At 34.9% G+C, this 6,394-nt stretch overlaps 1 pseudogene; it reads left to right on the top strand.

Annotated features, from left to right (window-relative positions):
• The first annotated feature begins 1,472 nt into the window (after positions 1 to 1,472).
• Positions 1,473 to 2,779, top strand: LOC138426041 (nucleophosmin pseudogene; annotated as a pseudogene).
• Positions 2,780 to 6,394: the final 3,615 nt, after the last annotated feature.

Below are 6,394 nucleotides of genomic sequence, written 5' to 3' on the forward strand. Positions count from 1 at the left end.
TTTTTTTTCAATTCTTCATAGAATGTACACCTAAAACAAAATCCAGGTGACAACACATGCTGTAACAAATCTGTAGTAATAGAAATTATGTTCTATGACCAGAAATAAATTTAATTATAAATCAATAACAGAAAGATAAATGGATTACTCTTTCCCACAGTATTTGGATTTAATCAACACATTGCTAAACAGAAAAGGAGTTAAGGAGGAAATAACTGAGAAATAAAAATGTATTTGAAAATAAAAAAGTATTATATCAATGTCTGTGGGAGAAGTTGAAATATTGCTTAGGGAAAATTTTATTAAATTGTATTCTTTATTCAAAATGAAGAATATCTCAATGAATTATCTAATACTACAGATTAAGAAAGTTTTGAAATGAGCGAAATAAAATCAAAGCAATTCAGAAAAGATAAATAATAAATATAACATGAGAAATCAATGATATTAAAAGCAGAAAAACAGTAGAGAAAATTAATAAAACTAAGTTTGTTCTTTGAAAAAACAATGCAGTTGATCAACCTGTAGCCACACTGGTGAGTATAAAAAAAATGAGAAGACACAAATTACCAAGTTTCTGTTTCTATATGGAAAATGGCAAAAGATTCAAAGTACTGAGGAAAGGGAAAAAATAATGTCAAAGGAAAGGTTAAGCAGAAATGATAGATTAAGAAAGAATAAGAAAGAGGTATAAGACAGCTGAGGCTATTTGGGGATTTAGAAAGTCATAGTACTTACTGATCCATCCATGGTGGAATATAAGGCTATGTTATTGTAACACAGTGGACATTAATGTTACTGAAAACAGAAAAGTCAGTGGTTGTTAATTTCTTCTTCTTAACCCTCAACTTGCCACCTTTACCCTTGTGCAAGCAGATTTTAAGATTTTAATCTATGTTTGTTTCCACATCATTAATATGGTACTTTCCATTTTATGTTTCAGATCAACTTTTGCAAACAGCTGGTAGTGTTTGTTCTTCACGCACTCTGCTAATTTGCCTGTTTGTTAGAGATTGTTTTCCCTTGTTTTCACTCTCTCATTTTGTTTCTTTTGCCTTTTACTTTCTCTTACTCCTACTCAGTTTCCAACATGTCATACTACGTTTCTGCTTTCAGGTGTACTCCATGTTCTGTTTCATTCTTTCCCCTTCTTCCTTTCTCTTCCCTTCCTTCATTCTCTTTCCTTTTGCTTATTATCTTCACTTTGTGCTTCAGAAATATTCTATAGCTTCATGATAAGGTTGTTGAGAAACAGATTAAAGGATCCACTGCTCTGATCATCTGGACCATTTTCTGGATAAAAGCTCCAAAATTTTCTCCTTTGCAATCTGTTTAACTCTAAGTTGATATGTCCCTATCTGTGCACATTATATTCTTTCAACTATCCTGAGAGAGGGGTGCATATTTCCTCTCTAAAGTTTGTTTTCCCATAATCATTCCCAAGAAAATATCTATAAAAACCATCAGAGAAGCCCTGGTGTGATTCCGTCCTGCGCGGCTGCTGGTTCGAATAGTAGTCGTTTAATTCCTTCCGGCTTCTCTCCCACATAAGTGCGTGCCGCCAACCCATGGAGGATTCAATGGACATGGACATGAGCCCCTTGAGGCCCCAGAACTATCTTTTCGGTTGTGAACTAAAGGCTGACAGAGATTATCACTTTAAGGTGGATAATGATGAAAATGAGCACCAGTTATCTTTAAGAACGGTCAGTTTAGGGGCTGGAGCAAAGGATGAGTTACACATTGTTGAAGCAGAGGCAATGAATTATGAAGGCAGTCCAATTAAAGTAACCCTGGCGACTTTGAAGGTGTCTGTACAGCCAACGGTTTCTCTTGGGGGCTTTGAAATTACACCACCTGTGGTCTTACGGTTGAAGTGTGGTTCAGGGCCTGCGCATATCAGTGGACAGCACTTAGTAGCTGTGGAGGAAGATGCAGAGTCAGAAGAAGAGGAGGAGGAGGAGGTGAAACTCCTAAGTATATCTGGAAAGCGTTCTGCCCCTGGAAGTGGTAGCAAGGTTCCCCAGAAAAAAGTAAAGCTTGCTGCTGATGAAGATGAAGATGATGATGACGATGACGATGATGATGATGAAGAAGATGATGATGATGACGATTTTGATGAGGAAGTTGAAGAAAAAGCTCCAGTAAAGAAATCTGTACGAGATACTCCAGCCAAAAATGCACAAAAATCTAACCAAAATGGAAAAGACTCAAAACCGTCAACACCAAGATCAAAAGGTCAAGAATCCTTCAAGAAACAGGAAAAAACACCTAAAACACCAAAAGGACCTAGCTCTGTAGAAGACATTAAACCAAAAATGCAAGCAAGTATAGAAAAAGGTGGTTCCCTTCCCAAAGTGGAAGCCAACTTTATCAATTATGTGAAGAATTGTTTCCGGATGACTGACCAGGAGGCTATTCAAGATCTCTAGCAGTGGAGGAAATCTCTTTAAGAAAATAGTTTAAACAGTTTGTTAAAAATTTTCCGTCTTATTTCATTTCTGTAACAGTTGATATCTGGCTGTCCTTTTTATAATGCAGAGTGAGAACTTTCCCTACAGTGTCTGATAAATGTTGTCCACATTCCATTGCCAAGAATGTGTTGTCCAAAATGCCTGTTTAGTTTTTAAAGATGGAACTCCACCCTTTGCTTGGTTTTAAGTATGTATGGAATGTTATGATAGGAATTGTAGTAGTGGTGGTCAGACAGATGGGAATGGTGGGGAGACAAATATACATGTGAAATAAACTCAGTATTTTAATTAAAAAAAAAAAAAAACCATCAGAGAAGGCCATTTTCAATTAGCTCCCTGACTCTGGGTTTGAGTAAAATCCCATCTATATTTTTTTCAGAAAATATGACACTGACAACAACCTATGATTATTCTGATTGAATAATCAACTAAATAAATTAATATTTCTCTCTGTTTTTCAGATGCACTAGTGGCAGAAAATGGTAAGTTCCATTAGCCATTTTACACTGCACACATAATCTTTTGGATCTTTTATCCATGTTGCCTTGTTCCTTGTTGTTTTACTGTCCTTGAAACAACATGTTCCTTATATACTGTATGACTTAAATTTATATCATTGTGCCTTATTTTTTCTCACTCCAACTGAAGTCAACAAAGTTGTTTCCATTTGCACTTAAACACTATTGCATTTAAATTATTCATGCTACAAGCTGTTCTCTATTAAAAAATAGACATACATGAACCATATTTGATAATGAATTCCATTAATTATACACTTCTGAATTTCTGGAATTTTTAAGTGGAGGAAATATGCACTTTGTCTAAAATGTGCTCAGAGAATTTGCTTTTTAAACCACTATACAAATTAAGTAAAGTTTATTTTACCTCTTATTGCAGTTGTTTAGAATTCATTACCCTCTATTAGATGGAATATTTGCTAGTAAATACTCTTTTGTTCTCAGTGAGTAACATCAGTAAAAGGTAAAAACAGGAAATGTAAAAAAGTACTAATTGACAAATTATGGGGGGAATGGACTCTCACTTTTCATCTCTATCTTTTTGAAGACACGGGTTCATAGTAGCAATACTGAGTATTAAGCTGATGAAAATTTTTGAATGAAGGTTTCCCTGTAGAAAGAAAATGGCCGTGTGAAATTTGAACAAACTATAATTCAATAATTTCATTGTATTGTGCTATGAACACTTATGTGAGATATAATAAAAGTTTATGTATACAATGTAATGTTGTTTATTATAGATATAATGTTGTACAGAAAATTTCTAGAATTTATTTCTCTTGCTTAACTGAAACTTCATGTCCATTCATTAATAATTTCTTATTTGACCATCAGCCTGGCCCTTGACAATCCTCACTTCACATTTTTATTCTATGAATTTGACTATTGTAGATACTCGATTTAGGTGGAATCATGCAGTATTTGTCTTTTTATGGCTGGTATATTGGCTTATAAATTTCTTTTCTTGTGGTTTTTGTATTAGATTTCTTTTCCTCTGTGCTTTTGGCATTAGAGTGATGCTGGCCTCATAAAATGAGCTTGAAAGTTTCCTCTCTCCTTCTTTTTTAAAAGAATTTGAGAAAGTTTGGCATTCAGTTCAGTTCAGTCACTCAGTTGTGTTCAACTCTTTGCAAACCCATGAGCCACAGCACACCAGACCTCCCTGTCCATCACCAACTGCCAGAGTCTACCCAAACCCATGTCCATTGAGTCAGTGATCCCATCCAACTATCTCATCCTTTGTCGTCCCCTTCTCTTCCTGCCCTCAATCTTTCCCAGCATCAGGGTCTTTTCAAATGAATCAGCTCTTCACATTAGATGGCATTAATTTTTCTTAAATATTTCATAGTAAAAGTACAAAGAAAATAGAGAATTTTGAAAAGATCAAGAGAAGAGAGAAACCCATATACAAGAATACCCTCATAAAGCTATCGATGGATTTCCCAGAAGAAACTTTGTAGGTCAGAAGAGACTTGGATGATATACTCAAACTACTGAAAGAAAAATAACTGCCCACCAAGTATATTATATCTGGCAAAACTAAACTCCAAAAATGAAAAAGAAAGAAAAAATTTTCAAACCAAAAAGCTGACTCATAACCACTAAACCTGCTTTACAAGAAATGTTAAATGAAGTTTTTCAAGTTGAAATGAATGGATATTAATTAGTAACATAACATTTGAAAATATGAAACTCACTGGTGAAGTTATGTAGTCAGATTCAGAATACTGTAATACTGCAATGGTACATAAATCACTTTTACATAAATGGTACATAAATCACTTTTAACTCTAGTTTTTAAAAAGTTAAAAGACAAACTGTTTAAAACAAATAAAGAAACAAGCAGATAACTAGTGGGAAACTGCTGTATAACACAGGGAGCTCAGCCCTGTGCTCTGTGATGAACTAGAGGGGTGGGATAGGGGCTAGGAGGGAGGCTCAAGAGGGAGGGGATATGTGTATACTTAGAGCTGATTCACATTGTTGTACAGCAGAAACCAACAAAATATTATGATGCAATTAGCCTCCAATTAAAAATGAATTAAAAATAATTTGTTAATAGATATGGAATACAAAAAGAGGTAAATTATGACATCAATAACATAAAATAGAAGACTAAATGTAAATTTTCTTTCAAACTTATACAAAAATCAACTCAAAATGGATTAAAGACTTGAATTTCAGACTTAAAACTGTTAGAAGAAAACCTAGAGAAAAATCTCTTTGATATTAGTCTGGGTATATTTTTTATATGACTCCAACAGCACAGTAAATAAAAATTTTTGAAAATAGACCAATGGGATTTCATCAAAGGCTTCTGCACAGCAAGGGATATGGCCAACAAAGTAAAGAGACAACCTAGAGAATGGAAGAAAATATTCACAAACCATGTATCTGAAAGGGTTAATATCCAAACTATATAAGGAATTCAATAGCAAAAACCAAATAACTCAAAATGGCATAAAGAAAAAACCATTTTGCTGAAAACAGCAAAAACCAAATAAGTCAATTAAAAATGGACAAAAAAATTGAATAAACATTTCTCCAAAAAGACATACAAATGGCCAATAGGTTTGTAAACATAAACAAACAAAAATGTTCCAAATCACTAATCATCAGTTCAGTTCAGTTCAGTCATTCAGTCATGTCTGATTCTTTGCAACCCCATGGACCACAGCAACCAGGCCTCCTTGTCCATCACCAACTCCCAGAGTTTACTCAAACTCATGTCCATTGAGTCAGTGATGCCATCCAACCATCTCATCCTCTATCATCCCCTTCTCCTCCCACCTTCAATCTTTCCCAGCATCAGGGTCTTTTCCAATGAGTCAGTTCTTCACATCAGGTGCCCCAAGTATTGGAGTTTCAGCTGCAACATCAATCCTTCCAACACTAGTCCTTCCTGGCCCAGTTATTTTCTATTTCCAACCATAACTATGAATCCTCTTTCATTTTTATTTTTACTCATTTGATTGTTAATTTGCCAAATCGCTCTTCCTTTTGGATCCTATACATATTTTTTTCACTCAAATATCATTGACAACAAATCACTCAAGTCTAAAGTTATGTCCCGAGATAATTACACAGTTCTTTTTAATATTCTAGCACAAAAATTATTTAAAATTCTATGTCTCTACATATCACATGATAGTGTTCTTCAAATTGTAGTGATATTTTCAGTAGAATGGGTTACCTGGTGGCTCAGATGGTAACACGTCTGCCTACAGTGTGGAAGACCTGGGTTCAATCCCTGTGTCAGAAAGATCTTCTGGAGAAGGAAATGACAACCCACTCCAGCATTCTTGCCTAGAAAATCCCATGGATGGAGGAGCCTGGTAGGCTACAGTCCATGGGGTTGCAAAAAGATGGACACGACTGAGCGAATTCACTCACTCACTCACT

This window comes from Ovis canadensis, chromosome 20, assembly GCF_042477335.2.
Source record: "Ovis canadensis isolate MfBH-ARS-UI-01 breed Bighorn chromosome 20, ARS-UI_OviCan_v2, whole genome shotgun sequence".
Taxonomy (NCBI): Eukaryota; Metazoa; Chordata; class Mammalia; order Artiodactyla; family Bovidae; genus Ovis; species Ovis canadensis.